Genomic DNA, 18,397 nt, shown 5'->3' on the forward strand with positions numbered 1-18,397 from the left:
GCTGCTCTAGGATAAACCATAGGAGTGAAGATGCTGTGTCAGAAGGTGTGTCTAACTTCATATTTACTGGAAAGTGCCACACTCTTTAAAAGCTTATGCTCCCATCATCAGCCTATGATAATTTCCATCGTTCCACATTATCAACAGTTGGCATGGCATTGGTATTTTATTGTAGTTTTATTTTGCATTTCTATCATTGCTAATGAGGCAAACAAGGTGGAGTACCTCTTCATATTTTACTTGCCATGTAGACTTTCTCTTTTGTAAGGCACCTGTGCAAGTTGTCTGCCTAATTTTCTATTGGGTTGTCTGACTTTTTCATATTGATTAGCATGAATTCTTTATATGTTTTGGATTCAAGTCCTTTGTTGGTTCTATCTGTAGCTAACATCTATCTTCTACTAAGGAGCCCTGGTGGCTCAACAGTTAAATGCTCAGCTGCTAACTGAAAGGCTGACAGTTTTGAATTTTGCCCCCCCAAAATATGTGTCAACTTGGTTAGGCCATGATTCCCAGTATTGTGTGGTTGTCCTCCATTTTGTGATTGTAATTTTATGTTTAGAGGATGAAGGTGGGACTGTAACACCAGCCTTACACAGGTCACCTCCCCGATCCAAGGTAAAGAGAGTTTCCCGGGGGTGTGGCCTGTGCCACCTTTTATCTCTCAAGAGATAAAAAGGAAAGGGAAGCACACAGAGAGTGGGGGAGCTCATACCACCAAGAAAGCAGCACCAGGAGCAGAGAACACCCTTTGGACCTGGGGTCCCTGCGCCTGAGAAGCTCCTCGACCAGGGGAAGACTGGGGACAAGGACCTTCCTCCAGAGCCGACAGAGAGAGAAAGCCTTCCCCTGGAGCCGACACCCTGAATTTGGACTTCTAGCCTACTTCCGTGTGAGGAAATAAACTTCTCTTTGTTAAAACCATCCACCTGTGGTATTTCTGTTATGGCAGCACCAGATGACTAAGACACCCACACAGCTGCCCTTCAGGAGAAAGACCTGGTGATCGCTTCCATAAAGATTACACCCAAGAACACCCTACGGGGGCAGTTGTACGCTATCAGTGGGGTCGATATGGGTTAGAACTGACTTGACTGCACTGAACAATAATATCTTTTCTTATTCTGTAGCTTGAGTTTTCACTCTCTTAAAGTATCATTTCATGAACAGAAATTCTTAAATTTAATGCAGTCCAATTTATCAATTTTTTGTATTAGGAGTTCTTTCCCTTTCCCAAGGTTATACAGGTATTATTCCACATTACCTTCCTAAACTTTATAGTTTTGTCTTTTTTTTCATTAAAAAACACACTATGTTAACACGTAATGGGTTTGTGATTGTTACTTTAAATAAATTATTAAATATTTTAAAATTTTCTTAGTTTTAATTTCTACTGCAGTAAATATTGATAGATATAACTCACATAATCAAAACCTTCAATCATTTTTAACAGTGTAAAAAAAAGATCTAAAAGTTTGAGAACTGCTATGCTAGAGAAACTCTTGCATTGTACTAGTGATAAGTACAAAAATTTCCATAGCAGCCAAGAAATTGGAAACAAATCACACATTCAATGACAGTAGAATAGATACAGCGTTGAGTAGCCTTACAATGGAACACTATACAGCAGCAAAGTGAACGAAGTATACTACAACAACATGAATGCTCCGTACAACAACATGGATGAATCTAACAATATGAAGCAAAAGAAGCAAGACACAAAAGAATATGTACAGTATAAGTCCATTTACGTAAGTTCTGTAACAGGCAAAATAAAACTGTTTAAGGCATGCTTTCAGAGTTGGCGAAATGCACTTTAGCTGGCAAAATACAGAAAAGCAATGAAATGAATGCTATTAAAGTCAAAATAAAGGTTACCTCTTAGCTGGGTTGATGGGGAGCACCAATGGTACTTCTAGGGCACCAGCAATGTTGTATATCTGGATCATAGTGCTGGGATACGCCTCCTTTGAACTTCTATCTTCAAAAAAATTTCACACACCTTAAAAAATAAATCTCATTTGGTCTTACAACTACCCCTTGTGGTACCTATGAAAAACCTGTCAGTATTGGGGCCCCACCAGAAAAGAAATGGTAATTTATTTGTACAAATTTGGTAATTTGAGGAAAGTTTAATAAAGATGATTTTTCCACACTTACAAAGTTGTGGGCAGGGTGTAAGGAACCCGTAAGCGGTAATATAATACTTTATTGATAGTAGACAGGGCTCTAGGTGGTGTAAATGCTTGACTGCTAACATAATGGTTGATGGTTTGAACCTACACAGTGGCACCACAGAGGAAAGGCCTGGCAATCTGCTTCCATTAAGATTACAGCCAAGAAAACCCTATGGAGCAGTTTGATTCTGTAGCAAGTGAAGTTGTCATGAGTTGAAATTGACTTGATGGCAACAAGTTTGGTTTTGTTTTTTGTGACAGTAATTTGAGGTACTATTACCACCCCTAGGCTTGAAGGAGAGGGAGCTATTGTTAGAACCAAGAGGCAGAACTGTAGGGAGAAAAACATCTTGGCAGTAGGTGTGACCTCTAGGGGAGGAATGCAGCCAGCCTACAGCACAGTGACTTTATAAAAAACAAAAACAAAACAAAACCCACTGCCGTCGAGTTGATTCCGACCCATAGCAACCCTATATAGGAAAGTGGTAAGTACCCCGAGCGTACTCTATTCCCTTTCTCCCTTAGATCTTCTGTCTGTGCTCCCTGTGGCTGAACTCAACTGGAAGCCAGAAGGCAAGAGAACCATATGGGTCAGCCTCTTAGGGAACCCAACAGAATGCAGAAGGGCAGAGAGTAGATCTGGGATGATGAGATGTTGGGCATATGCCAACTTGAGCCTAAAATGTTAGCCATCTCTGGTGTTTTTCATTTTAAAGTAGGAGAGTTGGAAGAGAGGGAAAAATGACTAAGCAACACAAACATAGCTGGAGCAATCCCTGCTTCTGTACTTGGTAACCAGGCATAAGCTGGTACTTAAAGTTACCTTCTTCTATCCCCCATTTTCATGTTTCTCTATCCTCTGTAGCACTTCAGCTGGGTGGGGCTCTTTGCCTGTTTCCTATGCCAGAATGTAGGGATAAAGGTGCTTTTGCTTGTGCTTTTCCAAAACAGGGTGGGACAGACTCAAACCATGTCTATGGGCTCAGAAGCATTGATAGTCTTGTGTTCATTGAGTGGTTGCGCTTTTCCTTTGACTGGACCACTGGGCCAAGGATTGCTAAGATTTTTCCCATTGGATCCCTGAGTTCTAAATATAGTCCTCCCTGTCCCATCCTTACCATATACCCCATCCCTACCATATAGTAGCACCCAATTTCTTTTAATGAGGATCTATCGCTCCGCCCCTACCTATTGGTTCCATGGTCTGAGGAAACTCTAACGACAAGGAGGGCAGCCTTGGCTTCTGTCTCATTGATATGATGTATATTATTCTTCCTATTTTTTCAGAGGAAACTGAAGTCAAGAGAATTTGAGAGATTTGCCTAAGGTTGCATATTTCAGGAACTTTTGGGACTAGAAGCTCAGCCTTCTGACTCTCGGTCTAATTCATTTCCACCATCCTGGAGGAATATGTCTGTGTCTTATCAGTGTAACAGGTGGACACGGGAAACAGCAGTAGCATAATGTCAGTCAGTGGTAAAGGTGACTCAGGGGAGAGAGAAACTCATAGCATCAGATGTCCTCTAAATATTAAGGCACCGTAGGGAATAATAAGGCACTCATCCTGCTGTCTCGTTGTGCCAAGCTACATGAGTGAAGGTGTTTTTGCACTGTGCTTTTCCCAAACAGGGCCTTTTCCAAAACAGTTCAGTGTGATGATGACGTGACTGTATTTTACTGTGTTTGCTAATGAATTTCCTTGGTATTGGAAAATAATACCTTTTTTTTGGTAGTATCTCCTCTCCACTCCCCGAAAGGAGCTTGCATTGCTTATTTTGATCACAGAGATGCTCATACCATAGAAACAATAAGGGCTCTTTCTAATTGGTAAAGCATCATCAAAATGGATATCCCAGTGAGCTCATGGGGATTTCAGGAATCACACTAAGGAAGTTAGCAAGTGACTCTGCACTTCAGGATTTCAATTGCCTTTCTGGGGCGCATTAAACTGACCAGTAAGTGGTAAGTGATGAGAGGCTGGGAGATGGAGGTGAGGTAAGGAAAGAGCTGAAGAAATGAGGATGAGGCAGGCAAAGTGGAAATTTAGTTTGTAAGGAGTGGAAGCTCTTCTTCAACTTCCTTAGTGATTTGAAGATGGCAGTCACCATGCTATTACTTTCATTTCTAGAACATAGAAGCCATCTGCTCTCTTGCATTAAGTGCTAAGAAATGAAGAACTTTGTCACTAAACTTTGCAAGATAGGCACGCCAAAAACCAAAAAACCCGTTGCCATTGAGTTGATTCCAACTTATAGCGACACTATAGGACAAAGTAGAACTGCCCCGTAGAGTTTCCAAGGAGCACCTGGTGGATTCAAACTGCTGACCTTTTGGTTAGCAGATGTAGGTCTTAACCACTACACCACCAGGGTATCCTAAGATAGGCACGGAAGTTGGAAATTTATGGCTTATAAATGTACTCCACTATATATGAGGGAAAAAAAAAGAGGGAAGGAGACTTGAATTACTTGATCATCTTATCAATAGTGGGTCGAGGAGTCTTGAGAAGAAGGGGAAGGAGAACCGACCTCATAAGTTAGTGCTGTACTAAAATAGTTATTGGGGGAAATTAATACAGCATTTTATTTAGGGCTTTTGATGCGTTATATGAACATAGAGACTAACGGGGGAATTCAGTCCATTCTCCAGTAGGTGAAAAGATATTTTTAGATAGGAAAGCTTTTCACACCTATCAGATCATGTAGGTTCAATTGATGCTTTTTGGCTTATCAGAAGTGGGAAAGCTATCAACATTTTTGAAATAGTATTCATTATTTTTTAAACGTACCCATCAATTTTGACTTGTATACACCTATGTAATTACCAAGGTCGCCAGGTGGTGCAGTTTGCACTAGGCTACTAACATAAAGTTGGCAGTTCAAATCCACCCAGAGGTGCCATGGAAGAAAGGCCTGATGATCCCACTTCTGTAAAGACTACAGTGAAGAAAATCCTGTGGAGCAGTTCTATTCTGTAACACATGAGGTCATCATAAATCAGAATCACCTTAATGGCAATAGGTTTTTGGTTTATTTAACTACCACCTAAAATAAGATGTGAGCCATCTCTATCACTCACACACGGAAAGTTTCCTCACCCTCATGTCTCTTTCTAGTCAACTCCTCTTTTACCCACCCCTCTGAGACAACCACTTTCTGATTTCTACTTGTTCTTGGACTTCATATAAATGGGAGTCATGCATTATATTATCTTGTGTCTGGTTTTGTTCACTCAACATGTTTCTAGTTTCATCCAGGTTGTTGCGTGTATCAGTACCTCATTTTGTTTGATGAGCAGTGTTCCTTTGTGTGACCGTACCATAATTCGTGTATTCATTCTCCTGTTGATGGAGATTTGAATTTTTTTCCCATTTTTAGCTCTTACAAATACAACTTCTCTGAGCATTCTTGTACAAGGATTTTTGTGGGCATACATTTTCATTTCACTTAGAATTCCTGGGTCGTATGGTAACTATATCTAAGATTTTGAGGAACTGCCAAGTAGTTTTTCCAAGTGATTGTGCCATTTTGCACTCCCATCAGAAATGTATGAAGGTTCCCATTGCTTCACATCCTCACCAGCATTTGGCATGGTCAGGCTTTTTGTTATTAACCATTCAGCAGGTGTGAAATAGTATCTCATTGTGGTTTTAATTTGCATTTCCCTGATGACTAATGATGTTGAGCACTTTTTCATGTGATTGTAGGCTGTTCTTATGTCTCTTGTGAGTGTCTCTTCAATTGATCGTGAAGTATCTTTCTAGTTGATTCGTTCATCTTTCCATTGTTGACTTGTAAGCATTCTTTACTGGATGTCTTAGTTATCTAGTGCTGCTATAACAGAAATTCCACAAGTGGAAGGCTTTAACAAAGAGAAATTTATTCTCTCACAGTCTAGGAGGCTAAAAGTACAAATTTAGTGTGCCAGCTCCAGGAGAAGTCTTTCTCACTCTGTCGGCTCTGGAGGAAGGTCCTTGTCATCAATCTTCCACTGGTCTAGGAGTGTCTCAGCACAGGGACCCCGGGTCCGAAGGATGCACTATTCTCTTGGCTCTTTTTTCTTGATGGTATGAGGACCCCATGTCTCTCTGCTCGTGTCTCTCTTTTATATCTCAAGAGACTGACTCAAGATACAACCTAATCTTGTACATTGAGTCCTGCCTTATTAACATAGCTGCCTCTAATCCTGCCTTATTAACATCATAGAGGTAGGATTTATAACACGTAGGAAAATCACATCAGATGACAAAATAGTGGACAGTCACACAATACTGAGAACTATGGCCTAGCCAAGTTGGCACACATTTGGGGCGGACACAATTTAATCCATAACACTGGGTATAAGTTTTTTTGTCAGATATATGTACTGTAAATAGTTTTTGTAGTAGCAGCTATATTTTGATAAAAGTTAGAGAAACCAATTCTTAGTCTGAGAGTTACAGAATCTTAGAATTGGAGGCCATCTAGTTCAATTTCTTACTCAATATTTTAAACAGTAGTCTCAATTTCTTTGGCTGCCCTTTTCTGCCTAATCAACTCTAGTCATCTGTTAAGAGATAGTTGAAGTGTCACCTCTTCGGTAAATTGATCTTTTATACCCCTTGGCAGAGGTTATTTCATCCTTTGTTGTCCCACTTTTCAGTTTTCTTTTTTAATTACTTTTATTCATTTTGTACGCCGATAGTTCTTAGCAGATTTTTAAAGCCTTGTGGATTGGGCTGTGTTTTTTATCTGTAGTTCCTCTGAGGCATGGAATGTACCCAATACATGTTCATTTAATAATGAAATGAATCAGCATGTAAAACTTGGAACAGCTCAAGTCTTATTGAAGAATATCAGAACCAGAGATTTTAGACAAAAAGTAAGGCACTGTGGTCAATTAGGTCAAGTAGGGAGGACCCAAGAAGTAATGACTCAATACGAATCCTATCTCTAACCTGTTGTATAATATTGAGCAAATTATCTAACCTCTCTGGGCTTTTGTCTTGATCATATTAAAACTAGCATTTTTATCATGTTCTCTCTTTTATTGTTCTTTCCCTCTTTGGATCGAGCAAATCTTTTTTTTACCATCCAGGTTAAAAACTACATTTTAGAAGTCTCGGGTTTGTCACAATGCCTTTTGTCTTCCCCCCAGGCCCTAGATCACTACTGGTCTCTTAACTGACTTTTTTTTTTTTTAATTTGTAAGTCTTGCTCTCCTTTTTTTTGGGGGGGGGGGATATAATTCATCATTTTAATATATACAACCATTACCGCTATCTAATTTCAAAATATTTTCATCACCTCTTAAAAAACCCCCTACCCATCAGCAGTCATTCTTCATTCCCCTTACCCTCTAGCCCCTGGGAATAACTAATCTACTTTTGTCAGTATGGACTTTACTATTCTGGATATTTCATATAAATAGAGTCATACAGTATGTGGCCTTTGTGTCTGGGTTCTTTCCCTTAACACAGTATTGTCAAGGCTCACCCACATTGTAGGATGTCTCGGGACTTCACTCCTCTCTATGGCTGGATAATACCCCACTGTATGCATATACCATGTTTATCCATTCGCTAACCGATGGACATTTGGTTTGGTTCTACTGTTTGGCTAGTTGAATATTGCTGCTAAGAACATTAATGTACAAGTTTTTGAGTCTGCATCTAAGAGTGGAATTGCTGGGTCTGGTGGCATAGTGGTTAAGTGTTTGGCTCCTAACCAAAAGGTCAGCAGTTTGAATCCGCCAAGCACTCCTTGGAAACCCTATGGGGCAGCTCTACTGTGTCCTTTATGGTAGCTATGAGTTGGAATGGACCCGATGGCAACGAAGCTTTGGTTTATGGTAACACCACGGGAGCCCTGGTGGAACAGTGGTTAAATATCAACTGCTAACCAAGAGATCCTGGGTTCGAACCCACTAGCTAGTCTGCGGGAGAAAGATGTGGCAGTCTGCTTCCATAAAGATTTCAGCCTTGGAAACTCTATGGGGGAGTTCTACTCTGTCCTATAGGGTCACTATGAGTTGGAATAGACTCGATGACAACAAATTTGGTTTTCTTGGTTTTAATCTTTTCTAACTGCCTTCCATGTGGCCACACCTTAGAGTCACTTCCCTCCCAACCAGTGTTTGATTTGCAGATGGAATTTTAGAGATTCCCCCAGAAAATCTTTGGATCCATTGCTTTATTTAACCCCAAACTGTGACTTCAGTTATGTGATTAGAGCATGGTTCTCTTAAATCTGGGAATGACTTCTGGTGGAATGTCATTGAATCGTGGTCAGCCAGATCCTGGCAATGGCCTTTAAACATAGCCTTGGGCAGAAGGCATAGATGACCATCTCAGTTGGGGGCCTAGAAAATGTCACCAGCGTTCTCAGGTACCCATGGTTTGACTTCAAGAAGTGGGAATACATGCCAGTTTCCCCTCTCTCAACTCAACTCATGCTGCACCTTTGGATTCTAGCAGGGTTTTGAACTGGTTCGATCTGGTTCAAACTCTTGTTGAGAATTTGGATTTCTAACAAATTCCCAGGCAACACTAACGCTTGGCTTAAGGACTAATTCTGATAACCACTAGTAGAGCAGTGGTTCTTGAAATTTATTGTACATAAGAATCACCTGGGGATCTTGTTAAAATGTAGATTCTGACTCAGTATATCTGGGGTGCAAATGCAAATTCTCAGCAGGGGTCTGAACCAGAAAAAACTGGTTCAAAGCCCTGGATTCTAGTTTATAACTGAGCAGTGGGCCCCTCAATCCTCAGAACTTGGTTATGGGTATGGAACTGCTTCATTGGGTGTTGATGTTGTTTTTGTTGTTAATGCCATAGGGTCAATTTCAACTCATGGCAACCCCGTATGTGTTAGAGTAGATCTGTGCTCCACAGGGTTTTCAAAGCTGTGAACTTTTAGAAGAAGAACAACAGGCCTGTCTTCTGAGCTGCCTCGAGGTAGACTTGAACCGCCAACCTCTTGCCTGGCAGTGGAGTGCTTAACCATCTTCATCACCTAAGGACTCCATTGATAGCCCCAGTATTTCTGTGTAAGAAATGCTGAGGGCAGCAATTTGGTTGAAATGAGTACCTAGAGGAATTATTTTTGGAATAGTTTCCATTTTTAATAAATAAGGTTGTAAAAGAGTGGGAAGAGTAGTAGTAGTGTCAGAAACTGTCTAACTTCAGGAGGAATAATACGAATCAAGATCAGCCCAAGGCTGATTCCTGTGTGGTGGAGGTCAGGCATACTTCCACCTTCTAACCTTTTTTTTGGCCAATTCTGAGGCCAGCTATCCCTCCCACAGCACTCTCTACTTCTCTTCTGGGTTCAATAACCCGTTGCAATGGCCACACAGAACTCACAAGCCATACTTTCAGTTAAGTGGTTTATTAAGAAAGTAGAGGGTACAACTCAGGATCAGGATCAACAGGGTATAACTCAGGATCAGTATCAGGAAGCAAAGTCTCCCTTCTTCAGTGTAGGATAGCTCTCTCAGCTCCCCTCAGCCATGCAGGCCTCCTTTCAGCCCCTTGAGGACAGGCTCCTCTTGGTCCCCTGAGGATAGCCTCCTCTTGGCCCTGCTGTCTGTCATCATCAGCTCTGCCATGGGGCCCTTCTGGGCCTGTTGCCATTGACTCTGCCACTGGGCCCCTTCTGGGCCTCTCGCTGTCTGCAGTGTTATAGCTCTTGACCAATGTTTCATTCTTTTAGGACGTTCCTTGCTTCCTCTCTCTCTGCTTTTTCTCCCTTCTTTCTTCCTTTTGCTTCTTTCCTGCTGCTTCTCTTGCTGCTTCTTTTTGTCTCAAAAACTTCTATGGGGTTGGCTGCTTATATACATAATTCCCTTGTCAATTTCAAGGCATGGCCCTCTCACCGGGGCCACAAACTGACCAATCCGCTCTGGGTAGGCCACAGACACTCTGTTTGCATAGTAGGCTACAGACATTTGATTTGCTTAGTCTACTGACCAATCCCTGCAAGGTGCATACCAATCACAGCGTAGGCTGCAGCCCAGGGCCAGACAAAAAGTATCAAACCACAAGTTGTTTACAGCTTAATTTACCCAGGAAATGTCAATCAACCTGGACAAAAGTAACAAATCCTCTAGGGTAGAAAACTAGTGCAAAGATAACTCCTCAGGGTTTAGGGACAAAATCTCTCAAGCTGTTTTTCCAAAGAACCAAGGCAAAAGGCCACCAAAAGTAACTCATTTCACCACAAGGTTTCACACAGGTTGTATATTATTTGTGATGGCCTGCATTAGGGCTGATGGAAATTATCCAGAAATTTTGATTATTCCTTGACATCACCATCAACTGCCCTTTCTTCATCTCTATGTCTTCGTACTTGTAGGTATTAGAGTGAGAGCAAAATTTCCTCAAAGGCAGTTTTGCTCTGCCTCATGTCAGTCCGGATCCTTTGAGATATAGATGGACACCAAGATAGGGTTGTAAATGCAAGCAATTTACTGGGATTGGGGGGGTGGGGTGATGCCTGTAAGGTAAAAGGGAAAGGAAGTGGGTATGGACAAAGACGACCAACTGATGTAGGTCAGATACCTGTGAAAGGAGAAGGAGAAAGAAGGATGGATGGTTGGTTAGGCAGAGCCTCAGACTATGGTACCGAACCAAAATCAAACCCACTGCCGTCGAGTTGATTCCGATTCATAGCGACCCTATAGGACAGAGTAGAACTGCCCCAGAGAGTTTCCAAGGAGTGCCTGGTGGGTTCGAGCTGCCACCCTTTTGGTTCAGCTGTAGCTCTTAACCATTATGGCACCAGACTATGGCGCAGCTCTGGAAAAGCCTTGGCCGGCCTACCAGGGAGCTCTGGCACAAAGATCGCCCTTAACAGGAATCCCACATTGCATAGCAATGGACAGGTCCTAGTACCCCTACCATGCTCAGTCACTGGCTGAGGGCTGCCCTGGAGAAAGTGTCTCACTTCGAATACTGGGGTGGATCCGGGGGCGGGGGGGTGGGCAGCAGCTGGTGGCTGTTAGGTCTCTGCACTCTTGGCAGCAGGTTCTTTCTTGCAGGGAGGTCTGAGTGGCACATTTCTACAGCTGCCACAGCCCTGATATCCAGCCAGCTGTTCTGTTCTTGCCTGCAGTCAAGCTCACAGAAGGAAGGTACAGTGCCATTCTGCTCCACGAACTGCCTTGGCTCCTTTTATGATTCCCTTGGGTAAACTCTTGGTAGGTCATCCTATACCATAGGTTTCTTCTCTTTAAAATATTCCCTCTGCCTGGAATGCTTTGCCCTCAGACACACTAATGACTTGTTCCCTCATCCCTTCAGTATCTGCTCATGTGTCCCTTTATTATCGAGTCCTTCCCTGACTATCTATTTAAAATACCAACCTCCCCAAAATATTTATTTCCCTTTCTGGATTTATTTTTCTCCATAGCTCTTACCTACCTGATTAAAAAAACAATTTGTTTCTGTATTTGTCATATGTCTCCTCTAACTAGAATAAAATCAATGTCAGTTCAGGAAAGTTTGTCTGCTACTCTATCCCTAGTGCCCAGAATAGTGATTGGCACATAGCAGATACCATTAAATATATGTCAAATGAACAGAAAAAGGGAAGAGAATATTGGAATAATCTCACACAAATAATCTAAAGTTGCTGGACCCCATAATCCTTACTTGTTCTGATGCAGATTTTATATCTAAGATCATCTACCCCTTCACAGGGACAATGAAGTCAAGAAACATGCAAAAACTTTTGCCACTAAAAATTGGAGTTTTTAATTAAAAACAGAAAACATATTTATTGACTACTTTCTGGTATCAGGCACCATGTTACATGCTTTCACATACATTATCTCATTTACTCCCCTCAACAACACTTTTGAAATAGGGACTGTCATCCCCATTTTATCAGTCAGGAGACTCAGTGTCACACACAGCTGAAATTGTGGAATTTAAATCCAGATTTGTCTGATGGTAACAAACAAGAAACAGACTTTAGTGATAAATGAAAGGAAAGTAGTCAAATTCCTTCACAGTTTGACAGTAAAGACTAAATGAAATAAGAATAAAAGTAAAGAGTCATATTACATAGAATGGAGCAAGTAATTGCTTTTACTATACACAGGATTCAACTGACCACTACACAGTTTATCAAATTCAAGAGAGATACCATCTTCTTGCAAATCTGCTGCAAAAGACCTCGTTGAAGTGTTAAAAAGCAAATATAACACTTTTAGGACTAAGATTTGCCAGACCCAAGCCATGCTGTTTTCAGTTGCCTCATATGCGTGTGAAAGCTGAACAATGAATAAGGAAGACCAAAGAAAAATTGACACCTTTGAATTATGGTTTTAGAGGAGAATATTGAGTATACCACGGACTGCCAGAAGAACAAACGAATCTGTCTTGGAAGAAGTACAGCCAGAATGCTCATTAGAAGCAAGGATGGCGAGACTTCGTCTCACGTAGTTTGGACATGTTACCAGGAGGGACCAGTCCCTGGAGAAGAATATCATGCTTGGTAAAGTAGAGGATTAGTGAAAAAGACAAAGACCCTCAAAGAGGTGGATTGACACAGTGGCTGCAACAATGGGCTTAAGAATAACGATGATTGTGAGGTTGGCCCAGGACCAGGCTGTGTTTTGTTCTGTTGTGCATAGGGTCTCTATGATTTGGTACTGACAGGGATTGGGCTGGACTATAAGATAGAAAATGGTACTGGTGAGGAGTGAGCTTCTTGGCTTGAGTAGACACATGAGACTATGTGGGCAGCTCCTGTCTAGAAGGGAGATGAAAAGACACAGGGGGAGAGAGGCTGGCTGAATGGACATGGGGAATACAGGGTGAAGAGGAGGAGTGTGCTGTCTCATTAGGGGGAGAGCAATTGGGAGTATATAGCGAAGTGTTTATAAATTTCTATATGAGAGTCCAACTTGATATGTAAACTTTCACTTAAAGCACAATAAAAATTAAAAAAAATTATAAACAATTTGTAATTCTGGGTAGAGAATCTGGGTATATGGAGTTCCCTGTATTATTATCACAATCTTTATTTTCTAAATTTGAAATTATATCAAAATAACAAATTATAAAAAATATGTTTTTAGTCTCAAAGACCCTCCCTTGATGTTAACCTGGTGGTTGAGAAACATTTCAGGTAATTAACAGAGACTCTTCTTTCAAGGGTTTGAATTATTTTGAAAATCAAAATAAGGAACTCAGGAGAGTTCCAGAAACGTATAACACTGATTTCAATTGGAAATGTAATGTACTCTTTTTCTCTAAGTGCTCATTAGATACTGCCTGAGTACTGGTCATTCTGTAAAAAGTGATTGTTTACATCAAGCCCTTTTGCAAAATAGAACATTTTATGATTCCAATTTTGTAAATGGAAAAGAAAAATCTATGCAAAGATTAAGGGCTGAAAGAAACACAATGAATCTACCCAAAATAATTTCAAATGACCTGGCTTCTTTTTCTTAATCTTGATGTTAATTTTATAAGCATTCCATACTTACAGCCTGAGTGAAAGGGGATAATTTAGGGAGAGGACAGTATTTTTTTGTAAAGTACTAATTAATATATTAGAAATCACATGTGGCTTCTTAGGTTTCTTCATTTCTCAGTCTTCTAAATTACCTTTTCACTCTCCATTTCTCTACATTAGACTATACACCAGTGTTTATTGAGCACCTACTAGGTGCTACAAAGATATAAAAGACAGGGACATGGGTCTCTATTAAACATCCATTTCTCCCTTGCAAACACACTTATTGTTGGATGAAGCAGTGTGCTAAGCTATGAAACATTCCTCAGCTTTCCTTGCTAATATTGTGGCCAAAAAAATATAAAAAGAAGTTGGAGAATGAGGCTTCTGGTAAAGTTATTTAAAATTTGGTCAGGAGGCCTATAGTCTCCCCTTATTCCTTTCCTCCTTGCCCAGAACATAAATATGATAGCTGGACTTTCAGCAGCCATCTTGTAAACACAAGGGAAAGGCTCAAACTCTAGGGATGGTGGAGTGGAAAGCTCAAAGTGGCTAGGTCTCTGATGTTATCTTAGAGTCACAATACCAACCCTGGCCTGCCTTCCTCTGAACTCCTTTTATGTAAGAGAATATCAACTTCTTATTTAAGTCACTGTTACTTTGGAGTTCTGTAGCTATCTCAACCAAAACAACCAAACCCATTGTCATCCAATCGATTCTGACTCATAGCAACCAATGTTTCCCTGTAGCCAGCAGCTGAATGCAATTCCTAAATTTTATAGTCGCTGATTTAAAGGACTAACTGAGGAGAGGAGACTAATGCCCAGAAAACAATTAGAGAATACTTCTCAGTAGCTAACTAAGAGACAGCATAGAAAGAGCAGAGCTTTAGAATCTGTTAGCCCTGCAGTTCAGCCCTCAGCTCAGCAAATTAGGGGGTGTGACCTTGGGCACATTATGTAACCTTTCTGAACCTTGGTTTCCTCTTTTATAAAATAAAGATGATGCTGGTGGCGTAGTGGTTAAGAACTACAACTGCTGACCAAAAGGTCAGCAGTTCTAATACACCAGGCGCTCCTTGGAAACCCTATGGGGCAGTTCTACTCTGTCCTATAGGGTTGCTATGAGTCAGAATTGACTCGACAGCAACGGGTCTTTTTTTAATAGTTGTCATGAAGAGTTGAGATAATGGACCTGGCACTTAGTGGGTACTCAGTAAACAATAGTAGTAATTTATAAGTCATACAAACTCACAGAAGGAAAAAATCTTACATAGGTTGAAATTGTCAGGAAAGCCTTACAGAATCAGTTGGATTTTGTGGGCAGCAAAGGATGGAAATGCTTTTGGATGGATAATGAGAAGAGGTACTCCGACTTGGATAAAAGGGAAAGGCAGGTACAGCATGGGTAAAGACATGGGGATGGGCTGAACATAACATATCTGAGGGTTACTAAGGAAATAAAAATGACTGGTATTGTGGAATTGAGGAAAATAAGGTGACATAAATAGGATGTAATCAGGGTGGCATAGCTGGGGTGGGATCGGGGCAGCATAGATGGGGTGGGATCAGGGCGGCATAGCTGGGGTGGGGTTAGGGGGCATAGCTGGGGTGGGATCAGGGTGGCATAGCTGGGGTGGGATCAGGGTGGCATAGATGAGGTAGGATCAGGGTGGCATAGCTGGGATGGGATCAGGATGGCATTGCTGGAGAGGGATTGAAAGCCAAAAGAAGACATGTGATTTGATATGGACAGGTACAAGGAGGCTCCAAAATTTTATACAAAAGGAATGATCAGGGCAGACATAATAAAACTCATCACACTAAGATGTTCAGTTATTCTAAATGATTTTCTTTCAGAACAGCAAGTCACAAGGAAATGACTCCAAGTGCCAAATGGAAGGTGAGCATCTAATCCAAAAAATTGCTGTTATTTTAAAGGAAAGATTGCCTAATGGCAAACATTAATCTTGTTGTTAGAAAGATGATGTGGGGTAGTTTGAGTTCACACCAGCTTTCCTCTGGTGTTTTTTTGTATAAAATAAAGACTTCTGGTATCTGTAAAAAGGTGCTTTTCACTTAAAAAAAAAGAAGTTAATCATGCCAATCCAACAAAATATGTTTCTCTTTACACATCATAAAACACCAGCAGAAACTTACCCATTTCATTGCTAATGGTGACTTTTTCTCTATCTCATGTTAACAACTCTCTTGGTAGTGGCATTTGTTTCCAGCAAATATTTTAGAACTTTCTCAAGGTAAAAGTTAAGAAGTCATTTTACCAAACACCCCACTTTTTGGTTTCTACAGGATCAGTACATTGTATAATAAAGTTAAATTATTATTGCTTTTTCTATATGTTCAATGGAAATTGGTAAACTAAACCAGCTGTCGTCCTTCTTGCAGGCCTGCGCTTCCCAAATAGAGCCCACCCACAAGTTCCAATCTGAGAATTCTCTTCCTTCCCAGAGTCTGAAATAGACGATGCAACAGGAGGTATAAACAAATGAGTGTAAAACTTGACTGAGTAATCCCACCTCTGAATTGTCATGGAAAGCCATGAATGTGGAGTGAGAAGTCTTGCCATTGAGTTTGCACTTTACAAGTAAGATGGGAGATGTGCACCAAGTCAGATGCATCTCCTGTAAAATTAAGATTGTAACTCTGTAAGAAGTCCTTCTTTGGGAGGACTGCATAAAATAATGTGTGAAAATGCTCTGTGATTTTTAAAGAATTGTAATAAGTGACAGTTCCAGTAGACACTGGACTATCTACCCAGACTATGCTCCCTTTTTTTGGGAAGTGTTTCCATCATACCCTTGCAAAGTGGACCTAGGCAGCCACGGTTGAAATAATTGTAACACTGACAGTTAAAAAAAAAAAAAAAGAGCTAACATTGAGGACTTCTTATGTGTCTGCATTGAGATAAGCCCTTTACAAAGATTATTTTATTTCATCTTTCCAATAACCCCTTGCAGTAGTTTCCGGTATCATCTTTATTTTATACATGAGCAAATAGAGACACAGATAGGCTAGATAGCTTATTCAAGGTTGCCTGGCTAGTAAGTACTGCAGTCTGATTTGAATCTAGGCACTCTGATTCCAGAGCCCTGCCCCCACTGCCAGTCCCCTCCCCCTACTAATCAGAGGAGGACACAGGTCACAAAGTCAGATTCTTGCTCAGGAATCTGAAATCAGAGATACAGAAACTCTAGTCAGATAGTGGTTGGCTCTGGACTCTTGTTGGGGTCTCTGATCCAAGGCAAGTCAAGGCCATGTGTGGGCCAAAGCTATAAGGAACAGGAACCAGGAGTATGCAGAAAAAGTCACTCTAAAGAGCACAAAGAACAGAGAGAGATGCATTTGACAACCTTCCAATTCCTACGTATGCCTTGCACTTTGCATCTTCGTAATTGCCCTATATGCTTATCAACAAAACCTCATTTACTTGTTATTTGAGTGAGCTGTATAATTTCCAACCAAATGAACTCTAATTATTCCAAAAAAAGCATTTCAAAAGCAAACAGAAGTTGTGTGTGCAAAAATATTTAGAGCACTGCTCTTTATGATAACAAGACGTTGGGAAAAACCGAGCTATCCAATAACCAGGGAATAGTAAATTGTACAATGTCTGCTCAATGGAATATTATATAATCATGAAAATGCATAAACCCCAAAACTGTATATAAGTAGAATAACTACATTAGGTTTTAAAAAATACATGATTGTAAAGATTGAGGGAAAAAACCTATACAAATATATTTAAAGCTGGGATGGCAGGAATATTGTTCAAAAATTCTGTTGAATTTTTGAGAAAAGTTTGAGGGCTCTTTAAATCTCCTTTCTTAAAATATTTGGTAGAATAATTTAGTCTCAGAACTGGAGAGAATTTTAGAAGTCATTTCATCTAATTTTTCCTTTCTTCAGACTCTGAATACCTACAGCAATGAGGAGTACTCTGCCTTCTAATATAAAGTAATTGCAAGTGGCGCCCACCTTCTGCTTGAACCTCTCTGGGAATAGAAGTGCTAAAGTCACTCCTCTCTTTGGTTGGCTTGTTAGAAAGTTCTCCCTTATATTATGTGCATAGTTTCTTCCCCTTTGTTCTAGTTCTCTCTATTAGGGTCAAGTCCATCCCTTTTTACATGATAATATTTAGGGCCAGTATCAGTGGCGGACGACGTGTGCAACAGAGTCCTGTGCTCAGAAAGGCCCCAGGCTTGTTTAATGCTCTGCTGTCACCATCTTGAAACTCTTGATTTTTTGAACAAGGGGACTCACGTTTTCATTTTGCACTGGGCCCTGCAAATTATATAGCTGGTTCTAATAATATTTCAAATAGCTTTATGTTAACCCTCCTCATTCCTTTGGACTTTTTATGTGACCAGATTTTGAGTCTTTTAACCATTCTGCTTGCTCTTTTCTAACTGTGTTCCCAAAACTTACCCCAGACCCTAAATAGGATCTAGTTGGTGTGGAGTATAGGGATCCCTCAAACACTCTCGTTATAAAAGTTCCTGAGTGTATATATATTTTTAGTAACGTTGTTGTTAGTTGCCCTTGAGTTGATTCCAACTCACGGTGACCCTATATTACTCCATTTTTGAAACTGCTTCACAAAGGCTGTGTGACCTTTTTGACTTGGGAGAAAGATGCAGCAGTCTGCTTCCATCAAGATTTACAGCCTTGGAAACCCTATGGGGCAGTTCTACCGTGTCCAGTGGGAGGGTTCACCCCTGGTCGGAGATCCTCTCATTTCCTCAGTGTGCACCTG

At 40.7% G+C, this 18,397-nt stretch overlaps 1 long non-coding RNA gene across 3 annotated transcripts in view; it reads right to left on the reverse strand.

Annotated features, from left to right (window-relative positions):
- LOC111750997 (uncharacterized) overlaps positions 1-18,397 on the reverse strand; it is a 69,235-nt gene that overhangs the window by 33,171 nt on the left and 17,667 nt on the right. For 2 of the 3 annotated variants that reach the window (XR_010321407.1, XR_010321406.1), the window contains exon 4: positions 1,879-1,981. This is a non-coding gene — a long non-coding RNA (uncharacterized LOC111750997). Of the gene's footprint in view, positions 1-1,878; positions 1,982-2,021; positions 10,655-18,397 lie in introns of those variants that run through there. The other variant, XR_010321410.1, reaches the window with a different exon arrangement.

Source organism: Loxodonta africana, chromosome 3 (genome assembly GCF_030014295.1).
Source record: "Loxodonta africana isolate mLoxAfr1 chromosome 3, mLoxAfr1.hap2, whole genome shotgun sequence".
Taxonomy (NCBI): domain Eukaryota; kingdom Metazoa; phylum Chordata; class Mammalia; order Proboscidea; family Elephantidae; genus Loxodonta; species Loxodonta africana.